Below are 16,007 nucleotides of genomic sequence, written 5' to 3'. Positions count from 1 at the left end.
CAGCTCAGCTTTGCTGCCCTGAACATAACTGGCGATGGGGAAAGGGGCTCTGTCAGTGGTGAGCCCTGTGTCACCCACATGGCTGCCTGAGTCTTCCTTTCAGGGCCTGTGCCCAGCCCAGGGGCCCAGAGAGAATTCCATGGGGTCGAGCTCTTAAAGAATCCCCCAGTCCAGAAAGATCCAGCTGGACCTCGGGTCCTGCCAAGAGACCCCTCCCAGCCGACTTCTTGGGCTCTCTTCCAAGAGGGCAGAAGCAACTGGGCGAGGAAGCCCCGGCCCAGCTGGGAACCGGCCTTCTGTTTCCCTATCGTCCCGGTGCGTGAGCGGAGGCCTCGTGGAGCGGCCTAGCCCCGGGTCGCTGCTGTTCCGTGAATTCACCGAGGCATGCACCACCTGGCAACTTCTTCCTCTTATCAGCAGGATCCGTCACCTCTGCTGGTTTCCAACAAGAAGCTACAGCGTATTTTTGGGCCAAAGCAGTGGTTGGGACTGGAAGAGCAAGTCGGATGGTGGGAGGGCACCGAGAGTGTCCCCTCCCCAGGATGGGGTTGGAGGGGATATGAAGCCTTTATCTGCTCTGTGTTTGCAGAAGACAGAGGCGGGTGACTTTCATTTGACCTGCCTTGACCTGGGAGCTTCCAGCCAAAAAGGGAGCTGATTTCCCCCGGGGAACAAGCGTAGAGGCCCATCCCAGGCCTGGAGGCCGCTCCTGAACGCATTTCCAAAGCACAGAGCACAATACACGGATCTAATTCACTGCAAGGGCTCAGCAGGACAGTCATGTGCCTGCTTCCGCCCAAGTAAGGCAGGAAAAAATGACTCCCTCGTGGGCACTGGCAGCTGGCTCCTGGAGCATGTCACAGTCACATCTCCGAGCACAACTCGGAATCCCGAGCTGGCAGGGGACGTTTGAGATTATCCAGCCCAGCCTCTCAGTTTACAGTTGGGAACAGATGCAGGGGGGTCGTAGCTGTCCAAGGTCACAGTGCCCGGGAGGGGAGCAGTAGGCACAGTGGAAAAATTGAGCACACGTGAGCCAGGTTGTCGAGCACCCGGCCCAGGCTTGCCGCTCTCAGGTACTCGGCTCAGCTCTCAGCCTCAGTTTCCATGGCTGGGAGCAGGGACAGGAGCGGCTGCCTGCAGGGCCACTTGAGGCCAAGCGTTGCTGAGTACAAAGGGCCCTGTACACAGGCGGCACATCACCAACGACCTCTACACAAAGCCAAGCCAGGAGGGAGCTCGGGGCACCTGACCCTCTGCCTAGGAAGGGGACCATGACCGCTTTCCTCTGGGTCAACACTGCCCTTAGGGGACGTGCTCAAAAATCCCTGATTAGTGACCACCTGCCCTGTGCCAGGTGAGGTGAGGACACCTGGAGCAGAGCAGGCTGAGTCCTGAACAACTTTGTGTCTGAACCAGAAGATAAACAGACACCATCGACCCCTGAAAGCAAGGTTCAACCTCTGCGTCCGGTAATGGCAGGCCAGGTTATTCCAACTGCCTCTCTCCCTGCAAACAAGTAAACATTTTGGATAAAAAAATCATTAAAAAAAAATTATGTCAAAAGCCTGTAAGAAGGGCCAAGATAGTGGAGAACCCCAGGGCCGAGTTGGGGGCAGCAGGAAGTGGGAGATGGAGCTCAGCCCTTCTGTCCCAAGACCTTTGTCAAGCTGGCAAGGTTGGGACCTTGACCTGGGGGGATGGAGTGCGAGGACAGAAGTCGAGGTCTGAGCAGTCTCCCTCCTGGTAGGCTGGAGGCCCCAGTGGCCAGACGCCTGGGAGTTGGGAGTGGGGGGGCACCCGGAACTTTCCGGCAGCCCTGCAGGAGCCCAGTGCCCATGGCGCCCTCCTAGAGAGAGTCAGCACTGGGGGCGCTGGGCGGTGACATGGGAGTCACACTCAAGGGCCAGCACAGTACCTGGCACCTACTTAGCGACTACTAGAGCTTTGTTTTTGACGGGGGCGGGATTTTGGTTTTTTTTTTTAAAGATTTTATTTTTTCCTTTTTCTCCCCAAAGCCCCCCAGTACATAGTTGTATATTCTCCGTTGTGGGTTCTTCTAGTTGCGGCATGTGGGACGCTGCTTCAGCGTGGTTTGATGAGCAGTGCCGTGTCCGCGCCCAGGATTCGAACCAACGAAACACTGGGCCGCCTGCAGCGGAGCGTGAGAACTTAACCACTCGGCCACGGGGCCAGCCCCTCGGGGTTTTGTTTTAAAATTACACTCAGTGCTAACATTCGCAGACTTAATCTAACGCGTCCTCCTGGAGAGATGAAATGACAGGCTACAGTCTCCCAGTCGTTGGCCTGTCCCACCAAGCATCCAGGAACCCCTCCCGCCAGGGTGCTGGCCCCGAGTCCTCCACCTGGGGCCACCGTCACCTTCTAGGGAGCGTTGCCCTGGGGACTGCCCTCGCACAGCACACAGAATTCACCTTTCTTCCTGCCTCCAGCCAACTCCCTCCCCCGCAGACCTCAGGCTCCCAGGCAGAGGGTAGGCTCGTCCCCAGGCCGGACCCCCGCCCCAAGGGTGCCCAATGGCATGTGAGCCAAGGCCCTGCGTGGGTGTGTGACTGACGCAGGCTCCCCAGGTAGCGGCCCACACTCTGCCGCCTCGCTCTGCCTAAGATGGAAATCAGGCCCTCACGAGGGATTTTACGTTCCACGTGCAAGTCTCGACACGAGCCCGAGCCCGGGTGTTGACTTGAACACAAATATCGTAAGTAAACCTGGAGGAGAGAGCTGGGCAGCAGAAGCCTGGAAAAATGTCAACAGGCCTTCACAACCGGCTGCGTGTTTATCAGTAAACAGAGCCCACCTGGGCCTGCGGGCCCTCAACTTGGGGATTTATGAACCAACAGCACTTTACACAGCTTCGGGGTCTGTCGAGTCAAAACATACCAGTCCCTGTTATCAGCACTTCATCTAAGACATTTTTATTCAGAAAAAGCATTTTGAATAACAATGCAAGAACGTAAAGGACGCTCTCAGGGAGAAAAGGGGTATTTCTTGACATCAACTAGATGAAGCTTTACAGAAATCTCTCTGCAATGTCCTGGCTTTTCTTCTCCATTTTGCTGCAGACTGGGAACATTCTGTCAGACATGGTCTGTCCCTTCAGGGGGCTGGGCACCATGGTCCACCTCCTCTAGTCAGTGATGACCAAGGCAGCAGGTGCCAACAGAACAGCCTCGCACACTCACGGAGGCTCCTGTGTGCCAGGCCCGGTGCTAGGCTCCCGGACTGAAGAACTGGGTGAGGCTGGCCCAGCTGGCACAGAGCTCTCTCCTGGAGCCGCAGCCGGGGGCTGGGGGCTGGCAGGCTGCTCGGGCTCAAGTTCACGCTGCCTCCACGGCTGACAGGACTCTTCTATGAAAGGCAGATACCAGGCTAGATCTGAGGATCACGTGAGGGAGCAACACGCAGGCACCTGGCCGGGTGTCAGGGAGGTTCGAGGGCTCAATCAACGTCCGCCATTTCGAGTGGCAAGACAGGACTAGGCACCAGAAAGGGAGCGCTGAACTAGACAAAAGCCACATGGGAGGCAGCTGCGACCCAGGGAAGAGGGCAGCTTTGCTGGTGGGATGGATGCCAAGCAGGCTTCCTGGAGGAGGTGATCCTTGGTAGAGGCCTCTGGTAGGTGATCACCAAGTCTCAAATCTGACCCATCTTTCAGGTCCTGACCCTGCGCTTCCCGCAGGCAGCCTCCTAATTCTCACCCCAGAGTCTATGGAGGCAAGCATTGCTGCCCCTTTTAGAGATGGGCAAGTCGTGTGGCCAAGGCTGTGTTATGAGTAGAAGGTAGAGCATGGTTTGGAATCCAGGTCTGTGCGACTCCAAACCCAAGGTTCTATCTGTTGACCTCAGGAGGGAAACGGGGATGCCCCAGGCAGAGGCAGTGACGTGCATATCCACCTGCCTTTATTGTGCATTTGGGCATCAACACACAGGGTCCCGTCTCAGTCCCCCAGACCTCGCCCACCCACAACAGTGCAGGTCCCGGATGGGACCCCTCCTGGGTCAGATCTCCATCTCCAGCAGAGCGGAATGTCCCCGATCAACCAAATTCGTCTATCCATCATGCTTTACGGCGAGACTCTCTTCACCAGGTCACGGGGGTCCTGAAGCTCCACACTCACCCTAGACAAAGGACGTCGATGACTCAGGCCCTGTCCCAAGGAGATTAAGCCACCGGGGGATGGAATAGCGAGTGCTGACGAGGAGAGTATCTGACTCTCTGGAGGGAAGGGGACGGGGGCAGGGCTGCTGCGGGTGCGTTGTTGCGGGCTTCTCTGGAACGGAGAAGCCACATTGAGGTGGACACTGTAGCAAAGCCAGTCTGTAAACTTCGGCTGGGGACAGGTTATTTATCAAAGGGGTGGAGTGTCTATGACAGCAGCAGCTGCTGGGCCTGCAGAAGGTTCCAGATCCTGCAGACCTCAAGTGAGCACATGGCTTTACCTACCGCCACCACCACCTCTCCTTCAGTAATAACAATTAGTTAACATGTATCATTTATTATTTGTACTAATCTGTTGGAGTCGAGCCAAACTCCCCACCTGGCCACAAGGTGCTACCTACCTCTGTCCGTCTTGTACCATTTCCACTCTCTCTCCCCTTGAATATGGCCCCTCTCTCCTGCCACTGCCACTGTGTCACAGCTGCCTCTCTGGAGCTCTGGGACCGAGACTGATCCTTAAAACCGTGCTCCTGGATCTGCCAGAGACAGCCCGGGTATCAGGCCAGGAGAGCACAGGTTTCTGAACCAGACAGCCAACCCCTGGGGGTACCCCGGGGCAGGTGTGAATGGTAGAGTGGGTTTGGACTCTGAGAGCCGGTTCTTGCTCTCTCTTGGAGACCTCAGCGAAGTGATGTCATCCCTGGTCCTCAGTTTCCTCATCTGTAAAACGAGGACGAACCTGGTTGCCTTGCAGGACTGTTGCGAGTTCTGTGCCTTAAAGTGACAAGACTACATTACCTGGACCCACGAGGTTTTGCTGTCATTACTAAGACGGCAGCCATGCACATGCCCACAGCTGGTCCCCACCGATGTCCTGCTGCGGGCCACGGAGCAGCTCTGTCCTTCCGACAGTGAACTCTCCCTTTCTCAGTTTGCCTCCCCCTGCCCCACCACCTGACCTGAAGGCACACTTCCAGGAGATCAGAGGCCACTGCCCTGGCTGACAACACTCAGGAAGCACAGATTCCATCTCATCAGGAAGCTTTGTGGATCAGCAAAGGGCAAGCAAGTGACCCGCAGAGGCCCTGGACAGGCCCTGGAAGAGGGCTTGCCTGAGTTGCAGGGCAAACAGACAGACTCCGCCGCCTGGACCCCCGGACCCCTGGGGGAAGCTTCCCCCGGCACAGGCTGGGGCCAGCAGTTGGGTCTCACATTCTCTCTGAACGCAGACAGCTGACCCTACCTGCTTACACATTTGGGGTGTAACCTGCTGCCTAGTATTGGTGGCAGACCCCTATCACTTCAGGTCACCACCCCCTCCTCTGAATGTCCCCGCTTCCTGATTCTCCCTGGGAGGCCGAGGGAGAGTCTCGGCTGCACTGGTGGGACTGGACAGGTTGGGGTATCCCCGAGTGGCTCAGCAGGGCAGGCATGGGCTCCAGAGACCCACCTCCTATCCTGGGCCCCACAATCTATGTGACCTGGTGCAGTGGGCGCCTCTCTGTGCCTCTGCCTCCCCATTGTAATGTGGGTGCCATAATAATTATTTCTCCAAACATCCTCAAGATTAGAAAACATGAAACGGGCCCTGGAACAGCATCAGCACCAGATAAATGGAAGCTATGAACTGAGATACATGTGCCCCCAAATGCTCCAGGATTGACGAAGGCTCCAAGGGGAACCAGGTGGGGCTCAGACGTGTTTTCGAGAGCGCTGATTTGCCCCTGAAGTTACAGACTTCTGCTCAGGCCCTGCACAGACGGCCGTCTCTGTTCTGCTGTGTTGCCTACGCTCCATCAACACTGAAGGAGGTAAGAAGGGAGGGAGAGATTTCCTGCAGCTGGGGGCGGCGCAGGGGGTGTCCTTTGTGGAAGTTTCTCCTATGCTGGGTGAGTGACAAGGTCTTCACGGCAAACAGGAACCCACAGTCCCCCAGGGGGCAGCATGTATGGAGCCATTTCCAGCCAGGACCCTCCCATGAGAAATTCCTGCACTTCCTTCCCCTTTCTACCTGTGGGGGCCTGGCTGGAGCATTTGCTCAGCGACAACTTTCAACACATGCATGAAAAACAAGTTTTGTCTCCCTAAAACCTTGGGAACCCCAAGAACCCCAGAATATCACTTCTCTGTGTCTGCTGGATGTGCACACCACTCTGTTGAACCCTGCACAGCTTCCTTTGTCCTCGTTCAAAACGACTGTTCCCGGGTCTTTCCAGCTGCCTGGTTGAGCTGGATTTATGGCAGACCACTGTGGCGCAAGTGGGAAAAGAAGCCAACACACCTACGTTTGGGCTGTTAGTCCTTGACAGCCTGGGATCCCGAGTACATCAGTGACATCTTTGAGCCTGAAGGTCCTCATGAGGACACGAGCTCCACAAGGGGAGCTGCTCGTCAGCTTCCTTCACTGCTATATCCATGACACCCAGCACACTATGGCCCCTAGCCGCACAAATAAATAATACTGTCGCCTCCCCACTCAACAGATATCCAGGATATAACGTACGGGGAACACTTCCTAGTGAAACATAGTACAAATATTGGCTATTGCTAGCATGTGCAATAAAATCTGGACTTGTCTGGGTACAAGTGGGAAGGTTGTGTGGGTGTGTGCATGGTGGGGCAAAGTTCACCCAGGCATGGAGCTAACCAACCATCGTGAGTTTAAAAGGCATCTGCGAAAGGGACCGCTCCGGCCTGTTCTCCAGCGACTGCCTGATGCAGGGATTTGCTGGAGCCGCGTTGCCTGCCCCGAGTAGGTCCTCCTGGGCGCTTGCCGCTACAAATAGATCAGTGGCAGGAGCAGCGGGAGGGCAGGGAGGAGGGCTGGCATAGCACACATTTCGTTCCCAAAGGAGGGGCATCCTGATGCCCTGGCACCAGAGGTTTTGTGCATTCCCCGCAGGGAGCTGGGCGTCGCCGCGCAAACACAGCCGTTTTGCAGCTCCTCCACCCCGCCTTGCTCCTAGCTATTGGCTGTCGGGGCCGCGACCTCCCCTTGCGCTGGCAGAGGCCCAGCGCCTCGGCTGGGCACAGTCAGCCCCTCAACCGGGACGCACAGGGGGAGGTGGCACGGCTCTTTGGCAGCCGGCTGTGGGGTGGGGGGCGGGTGGTCGGAGAGGGCAGCGCCTCCCCGCGCCCGTCCCCTTTGCCCTTCATCCTACCCGTTCCCCCGCCAGCCGCACCTTCGCCACCTGTTGATGCGTCCTCCCAGCTCGTGTTCCCTTTCTCCTTCTTTGGCACCCTGGGGTCCCGGGGACAGGTCCTTCCCCGCCCGCCCCCGACTCCCCACCCCGCGCACCCCCGAGCCTCTAGACCAGATCCTCGTACAGACCGGCAGAGCCGGGCTCCCCGAGGGAGGAAGGGCCTCGCCAGCGTGGCCAAGGCGCTGGGCGGGAACGTCCACCCGTCCCGCAGCCTCGCGCCCGCCTCCGCCTGGACTTCAGCCCCTCCCGACGCGCGCGCCTAAGCCCAGCCGCCCGCAGTGTCCCATCGCGGCACCGTTCCCGCCCGCCCGGTGACCTTGGCAGTCCCTCCGCCTCCCCAGCCTCAGTTTCCCCACTGGTGCAGCTGCTGCAGGGCACGAGGTGAGAACCACCCAGCGCGGCCCCGTGGTCTCTGTGGTCCCCCCGCCCCCGCGGGAAGCCAATCGGGAGCCGCCGTCCGGGAGGTGTGTCCCGCCCGGGGACCCGAGGGCGGGACGGGAGGCCCGGGGGCGGGGCTTCCGGGTCGGCCACCCGCGCTCGCCGCCCGCGCTGCCGGGTCGGGCTGGGGCCCAGGGGGCGGCGCGTGCCGCGGGGGCGCGGCTGGCACGGGCGCGGGGAGGCGGTGCCGGGCATGGGCAGGGGACGCGGCGGCCCCGCGGCGGGGGCAGTGGGCGGCGGGGGCGGAGGCGGCCTCTAGCGCCCTGCCCGGCGCCGCCTCCCTCGGCGCGCTCGCCCGGCGGACCGGCAGGCGGCGGACCACGGCCCCAGGTGCCCAGGGACGGGCGGGCGGGCGGGCGCGCGGGGGTCCGCGGGCCGGGCCTCCGCTACCCGGGGACCCAGGGTGGCGGCGGGCGGGGGAGGGGCCGGGGCCAGGCGGCGCATGCGCGGGGCTCGGGGCTCCGGCGCCCGCCGCGGACTTGTGTCCGGGATCCCCGGGCCCAGGGGGCCAACCCGTGCTCGGCCTCGCCCCGAGTGCCGGGGGCCTGCCCGGAGCCCCGGCGTCCGTGGCTGTCGGCGGGGCTGCGCTGCGCGGCGGGCGAGGCCGGGGCCCTCAGAGCCTCTGGATCCTTAGGTTGTCCCCTGGGAGGGATGGCCCACCGGGCGGGGGCCTCGGGCGCTCCCTTCCCTCGGCGCGGTCGAGTTTGGGCGTCACCGACTGGGGGTACGTTTCCCAAGACCCTTGGGGATCCCCGAGGCTAGGTAGCCCCAGGCCCAGACAGACCGAGCCCGGGGCCGTGCGCCCGGCGGCCGCGGTCCGACGGGAGAAACTCACGCGGGGCAGTGCGCCGGCCGCGGGGCGCCTTGGCGGGACGGCCCCGCTTCGCGCCGAGCGCAGTCAGGCGGCCCCGGGGCGCAGGGGGTGCCGGCGGACGTCCCGAGGGTCTGTTCTGCCCCCACGCCCGCCCCAGACTAACAGCGGACAGCAGCGCGCCTGTGCTGTCCTCGCCTTTTTCATTTAAAGAAGGACGGCGTGCCCCACATGTCAAGGTTCTTTCTAAGAAAGTCCGTGGTGGTATACTGTCTTGGGTTTCGCGGGGCGCTCAGGGACCTTCGGGGCTGCACGCCCACCTCCACCCAGCCACCCTCCTCTCCCGGGCCTGCTTGGGAAGGGGTGCGCGGGCAGTGGGGAAGGGAGGCGGGGCCCAGGGCTTTCCTGGGAACAACCCTCCTGCCATGCCGTTGCCGTGGAAGAAGCGGGGTCACGGTGACTTTCCTCTTCCAAGGTGGTGGAGAGCTGGGGAGAATCCAGAGGACGTATCGCAGTCGTTTCCTCCTTTACCTTCTCCGTGCCAAGGCTGCCGTGAAAGGCCCTCCCTCCCCTGGGAAGTAACAGTTTGTGGCACGACAAGCACAGAACCCAGACGTTGGCATCCCAGGTGAAATAGAAGGTTTGATTTACTTGTTTCCAGAATGAAATGCTTTCCGCTGCCCTACATAGCATTTTGGGGGTTAATTATCCTTTTGTGATGTACCTGAGATATATTTTCAGTGCTTTGAAAATAAGATAAACGTGGATAGATTCCCCTTTAAGTTCTGAAAACTTTATTGTGTCAGTTTCACTAGGAACTTCATTTCTTCATAGCAGTCTGGTTCCATGTAATTTAAAACTAGGTCGTGTAACAGAGACCTGTTATTACTTGGTGGACCCTGAAGTTGCTCAGGCTGACAAGGGAAGAGCAGCGTCCTGGCCTCTTAGCTGTCTTAATTCTAATCTCAGTGTCAAGCAGACGGCTTGCTGAGATAGCAGGTCAGGTCTAGAACTGCCATCAGCTAGGACTGCGACAGCATGGAGAAGTGGCCCATGGCAGATTCGAGAGGTCACTGGCCGTGAGGGGCCGGACCGTGAGCCTGACGAAATTCTGTACGACTTTGAAGGAAAGGCAAATTGACAGTAGAAAAAAAGTTTTCTCTCTCTTTTCTCACATCTTAGACGTATAGGTCATTCTGTAACCATAAAATCAGTTTTTTTACTAGCTTGTGTTTGTCAAAATTGTGAACAGTTTTTTAAACATTGTATGTGTGTGTGACAGAGAGAGGAGAGAAAAAAAGGTTTCTTCTATATAAACTATTTTGTAACCTGCTTTATTGACTATTAGGTTATGAAAAGTCTTTCCATGTGAATAAATGTGTTTGTGCTTTATCATCTTAAATGTCTATAATATTCCATTGCGTTCAGATACATTAATTAGTCAGTTCCTTTATATGTGTGTGTGTATGTGTATATTTATTCATTCATTCTATAAATAGTTATTAAGTAGCTGCTGTGGGCTCTTGGCTCACTACTGAGCAAGGCAACTTTGGATCTGCTCGTGAAGCTGATTTTTATGCCAGAATATGAAAGAGAAATGTAAAGATTATCCTCACCTTCTTAAAGGATGAAACTGGAGTGCAGAGAGGGAACTCTTCTTGCCTAGCACCGTGCTGTTTGGCGATTGGTGAGCAGTGCTTTTTTCCTTGCATGCCGTCTATGAGCATCCATGTTTTCATAATAAATATTCTTTAAGTAATCTTTAAAAAGATTTTATTGAAATGTTTCTCTGCTTAATGTAAACAGATTTTAGACATGCCAGATTCTCTGCTCTTTTTTCCCCTCTCACGGTGTCTGTGTGTGAGTGGATGTATTCTCAATGGCAAGTGGGTTGAGTATCTTAAGTTCCAAGCGGCTGGTGTTGTTGAACAATTGTAGTAATTTTGTTGCCTTGCAGTTAGAGGATGTGGCCTGTATAATTTCTGCTTTTTTGGAATTTGAGGGCCTGTTTTCGGTGGCTTGGCGTAAAGTCAGTCTTTTAAATGTTTCATAGACATTTCAAAAAGAGGCATAGTTTCTGTTTGTAGGAAAACATTTGCTGTATCTGCTATTTCTACCTTATTAATTACATAAACAAGCCAACCCACTTCTAAGGCTATGTGGTTAGGGAAAATTAGGCAGAGAATTTTAATTTCCGACTTGGTGTTAAGATAGTTTTAAGGTAAGAGCCAAAAAGGAGAAGTCCTGGATGTCCCAATGGACCTTATTTAAAAGAACTTGTTTCTTCTTCCAGGTGTTTCTGTTGCTGGAGTGCAGTGAGCTTCTTAGGGAAATGAACACATGGGCGAATTTTCCAGCCTCTTCTGTGGGTCGCAGGTGTAATGTAGTCTGATTTGCTCGTTATCTGGAGGTGCGTTTGTCCTTTGCTTCTAGAGGATTTAATTCCTTAGCATCGTGTAGTTATGATACGGTGGGGTCTCGAAAGTGAAGAATTTACTCCTCACCGAGTCAGCCCTGTTCGAGCTGTTCCTGTGTGTGAGCTGCATTTGCTTTGAGATCAGCGTATAGACAAGAAGTATTGGAAGATTTTTGGTTTGCATCAGGAAAGCAGCTTGTTCTGGTGGAAAAGGCGTTAGGTGGTTAACCGTGAGGTTTGGATTTTCGTCCCTCAGCTGCTGCCTGCCAGGCCTGGGGGTTTTGTCCACATCCCTCCACTGCTATTTTCTCATCAGAAAATGGATTTCCTCTGCCTTCCGCCTCTGAAGGGTCAAAAACGGTGGCTTACGTGAAGATTCTTTATAAAATCTGTAAAACCGTCTGCGGCCCAGGAGGCGTCTCGAGAGGACGAAGCTACACTCTGAGCTGCCCGCCCATTTCCCTCAGCCACATCTGATTCCTGTATGATTTTTGCTCTGACCATTTTATGATTTTTCAAAGGCTTTCAGAAAGAAACACACCTCCTCTCCATATGCAAATTTTTAAAAAAATTTTTAATAGGTACTTGAGAGTTCTACACCAGTTAGAATAAAACGTCACGAGTGGCTCGTGTTTTCTCTGAACGTGGACATGCCTCAGGTTTGGATGGTGATGCATTTTGCATTTGTCCTGACTCCGGTATAGCTAGACCATACTGGCCCTCCTCCTTGGCGGGTCTGCGAAATCGCAGGCTCTGTGCAGTCTTCCTGGACCTGGGCGCGCCTGTGTCGGGCGGCTCCTGGGTGCTGCCCTGCATCGGGCTCCTCGTTAGTGTCACTCTCCCCACTGGTTCTAACTTGCTGACAGCGGAGTGTGCCTTGCTCATTTCTGCGCAGCTGGTCCTGTATACTGAGTCGGCACTTGTAAATGTTCATTAACAAATAAGTGATGAACAGAATTTAATTCAACAAGTATTTATTGGTGGGCCTCTGTTTTCTCCGGTACTCAGATGTGGCGGGGAGCTGGCTGGGGCACTTAGAAGCACAGACAGCAGGCCTACCCTCCACAGGAGGACTCCACCTGCCGTTTTGCCCCTTCCCTGGTACCTGGGTTGGTGAGAGCGCGTTCTTCCATCGGTGCTAGATGGGTGTCCTGTACGCCACACTGGACTTCCACGTGAAGCTTCTGTTGCGTCAGGGCTGTAAACGTGGTGGTGGCAGTTAAAACGATTCTATGCGTAATTATCATTAGGTTTGGGGTATATCATGCATTAAGTAGACTTTTTATGAGATGGTTTGAGAAGCTAATTAAGTAAAATGCTCTTTCTTTCTGCGAGATCATGGATTCAAATCCCAAACAACAGACTCGGTTGGACAGGGCTATGTTTAAACCTTTGTGCGTTGGGATGTGCTGATATTTAACATGGCAAGGGTCCTGCAGACACTCCAGTTGTGGACGTGAGATCTGCACAGGAGAAATTAGAGAAAACACGGATTAAACATCTTCTGTGTTCCAGGATGCAGCTCTCTTCTGACTGCTTTTACTTTGCTGTATTTTAGGAGATTTGCAAATAAAGAGGAGTGGCAGTTTCTATTCTGATCGATTTACGCTTTAACTTAGAGATCCCAAGTAGGCTTATGAAGAAGTATTGCATTGAATGGTAGGAGTTAGGAAAGCAAATACAGAAGGACTAATTGTCTCAAAGATTATGAGCTTCATGGGAATGATTTGAAATTATAATAAAGTTAAGTAAACAGTGTATTGCAGTTCCCTTTTTTTCCCCATTTTAAAGAGTGGGTGAGGCCCCAGGTTTTCCTGCCGCCATTTGTAACTGAGTCAGTCTGTGGTTATGTGATAACCACACTGAGGTGACAAATCGCCAAGCTCCAGTGAAAGAGACCTGGTTATGGTGAGGTTGACATGTGGCTATGTCCCTTTCTGAAATAGTCTAAGTAATTAGTTGTCAGCCTTATGTGAAGATGTAAATGCATGTTTACAGTTGAGCAATAGGCTTATAAAATACAAGATTGCAGAATCAAGGGACAACCACATCTTGATGATCTGAAAGCAAGTTTTTTTCTATTACCTGTATGCCAGATGGGGTTTTTTTCACTGGAAGAATTCTTGGAAGCATTTTCAGGCAGCTTTCCTTATTGGACAAGTTGACATCTATCAGGCTGCCAATGAGAGGAGCATATTCCGCTCTGTCTGCGATTATCAGTACGTTTGATAAATTCGAGACGGCCGTCTCATTGTGGCTCATTTTGCGGGACAGCGTGATGACCGGGCTAGTGTCTTCTTTATTCACTGTTGTCCACTCACAGTCTATTTCTGTTTTTCTGTCTGTGCATTGAGGATGGGATTAACGTGAATGATGTTTAAACGGAAGATGTTCAGAGAAATTTGAAATTTGGGTTAAACAGAATCATCTCTGTGTGTGTGGAAGTTATTTATAATAGAAACAAACAGGGCTGCATTTGACACGTGCATGGCTCCCGTAGATGTTAGGATCTATGAGGGGAGTATTTTGCTTGAGTATTATGATTGCCCTGATTTTCCACTTTGAAAATGTTACAGAGTCTCTTAGGCGATCTAGGCAAGGCAGCTTCCGCTCCCGTCTCCGCCGAGCCCTCCTGATGGTGCACAGCAGGCAGACCGATGTGCGCGCCAGTTCAGAAAACGACCTTTGTTCTCTTCTTTCTTTAGAAAAACTCCCTTGTTGAGAGTATTTTCCAGAAAGGAAGGCATTCTCTTGCTGTGGTTCTCAAATCATAGAAATAACCCTAATCATTATGTTCAGTATGGAGTGCTAGAAGAGACAAGTAGTTTTTAAAAAAGTTCAATTGTGCAAAGAAATTGACAATGAGAGGTTGATGGGAGGTGAGACCCCAAAGAAGAAGGCGGCTTTGAAAAATAAGAAGCGTGAAGAAGAGAAAGGTATTGGAGAATTTAAATGCACTTGAAACTGATGTTCCTTGAGAGACAAGACCAGCACAAACAGGATTAAAAGAGCATGTGTGGGGGCCGGCCCCGTGGCTGAGTGGTTAGGTTCGCACGCTCCACTTTGGCAGCCCAGGGTTTCACCAGTTTGGATCCCGGGCATGGAGCTAGCCCACTCATCAAGCCATGCTCTGGTGGCATCCCACATAAAATAGAGGAAGATTGGCACAGATGTGAGCTCAGGGCCAATCTTCTTCACCAAAAACAAAAAAGCATGTATGACAAGTGATGATGAAAGAACTTGGGGTGGAAGTATTGGTGCCTGGAGGGTTTGTCCAAGTCAGAGAAAGAAGGTTCTAGACCCAGGGAAAAAGGTGGGTGAAGGCGCATGCACTCAGTTGTGTGTGGAGCATTTCTGAAAATGAATGGGAGGGTGGTCACCAATGGCAGGTGAAGGATGCTGACCGAGCCCTGGAGCAGCCTGGAAACCAAAGCTCAGAACCGGCAGTGAAGAGACAGGAAGTGCAGATCAGCACTGATGCGTTGACCAGAAAGAGGAAGGTTACTATTCCTGGCTGGGGGCGACTGCGGATGGTGGCAGAGGAAGGTTTGCGTGGAAAGCTTTCGGGGGAGAGCAGTAGCAATTCTTCCTGAGTCCTGGCCTTCGTGTGTGAATGTAGAGTCTAAAGAATGCTTAGCAGGATTTCAATCTAAGAGGAGAGAACTATGAAATTTTTCTCTCACTCTGGAAACTGAAGATTATCAACTTTTTTTCCTCCTCCTTTCTCTTTACTTAGATGAATCTAACAAAGTTAGCTTTCAGTGTCTAGGTCAGAAGTTGAGGCAGGGTGAATATTTAACCAGATTCAAGGACGGCTGGTAATCTTTGATACGAAGAGAGGTACAACACTTAAGAGAAAGGAGAATCTAGGAGGAAAAAAACCCAGATATATCCAAGGCTGAATCATGGACAGATTAGAGAGCATGGTACCTAGGGAGCATGGGGTTGCTGTGTTTGGCGTGAATGAATTCAGATGTGGGCTGTCTGAGTAGAATAAACCATTTTCTAGGAGACAGTTCAGAAAGATACATGCCCACTTAGGGTCTCCGATCTGGTTCAGTCCCTTTAAGGAAACGTGAAAGACAAGCCAAGCCATTAAAACTCAGAACTCAGGGACGGAATTACTTTCAAGAGATGAAAAGGTGCAGTTCCAACCTAAGGCATTAACACATCCACCGGCCTGTCATTCTAGACAGCTGCTGTCATCGTGTTTACACACGTGACGTTGAATTGCCAAGGGGCCGGGGGACGGCTGTTCCCTTTCTGGTCCTCTGTGTGTACCTTCCTCCGAGCCCTCCTGGCTTTCCCTCCCCCTGTGCCAGCACTTCGTCTCCAAGGTGGCCTGGATCCAGCCCACCTCACCACCTCCCTAGAGGTCCCCTGCTCTTCGTCATCCTTGTCGTGACGTCAGGCCCAGCACCCACTGGCCTTCCCGACACCACCACCCACCCTCCCTGAGGCTCAAACTTAGAGCGTCCGGTTCTGAGCCACCTGTGTTTGCCCTCCCTGACCGTGGTCTTCCTCCTTGTCCAGTGAGTGGCCTCTGCTGGGGCAACAGAGGCAGGACAAGTGCAGGGTCCCAACCCTCAGCTCTCCGACGCACGTGGACTGCTCCTCTCACCTGTGCCTCAGTTTCCCTGTCTCCAGATGGGGCAAATACTAGTGCTTTCCATGGGGGGTGGTACCTGGCATAGTAAGAACTCTGTAGATGTTTCTTTGCTTATGGTTCGCTCTCCAGCCTTAACGCTGACTCACCCATCCTCATTTGTCAGCTCCCGTCCTGACTAGGAAGGCCTGGCCCTACGACTCAGGGGCCGACTTTATTTCTACACTACTGGTTCCTCCCACCCACCGTGCTTCCTCCTTCATCCCTGGGGCGCTCCCTCACCCTCATCCCCCACCTCACCCCCATAACCTCTACTCTGGAGATCTCAGCTTCAAATTGCTTTCTTAGGAAAA

The 16,007-nt window shown here is 54.0% G+C and overlaps 1 protein-coding gene and 1 long non-coding RNA gene across 16 annotated transcripts in view; one reads left to right on the top strand and one right to left on the bottom strand.

The window, feature by feature from the left end:
- Window positions 1-2,926: 2,926 nt before the first annotated feature.
- On the bottom strand, window positions 2,927-7,761 carry LOC139045018 (uncharacterized). 2 transcript variants are annotated; one of them, XR_011502521.1, is made up of 3 exons: window positions 7,363-7,761; window positions 4,582-4,716; window positions 2,927-4,140 (listed from the first exon to the last, which is right to left on the bottom strand). It is a non-coding gene; the product is annotated as an uncharacterized lncRNA (long non-coding RNA). The 2 variants fall into 2 exon arrangements; XR_011502520.1 differs by lacking the exon at window positions 7,363-7,761 and adding an exon at window positions 4,979-6,667.
- The window catches only part of PPARA (peroxisome proliferator activated receptor alpha), a 72,331-nt gene continuing 63,147 nt past the window's right edge, over window positions 6,824-16,007 (top strand). For 2 of the 14 annotated variants that reach the window (XM_044777765.2, XM_044777774.2), the window contains exons 1-3: window positions 7,952-8,151; window positions 9,108-9,260; window positions 10,259-10,319. The gene's annotated coding sequence lies outside the window, so the exon portion shown is untranslated. Of the gene's footprint in view, window positions 6,933-7,940; window positions 8,152-8,263; window positions 8,546-9,107; window positions 9,273-10,258; window positions 10,320-16,007 lie in introns of those variants that run through there. The other 12 variants (XM_044777748.2, XM_044777745.2, XM_044777758.2 and 9 more) reach the window with 10 other exon arrangements.

The sequence above is a fragment of the Equus asinus genome, chromosome 4, assembly GCF_041296235.1.
Source record: "Equus asinus isolate D_3611 breed Donkey chromosome 4, EquAss-T2T_v2, whole genome shotgun sequence".
NCBI classification, from domain to species: domain Eukaryota; kingdom Metazoa; phylum Chordata; class Mammalia; order Perissodactyla; family Equidae; genus Equus; species Equus asinus.
Note: the sequence above shows the minus strand (reverse complement) of the source record. Positions and strands in the feature narration are given on the sequence as shown.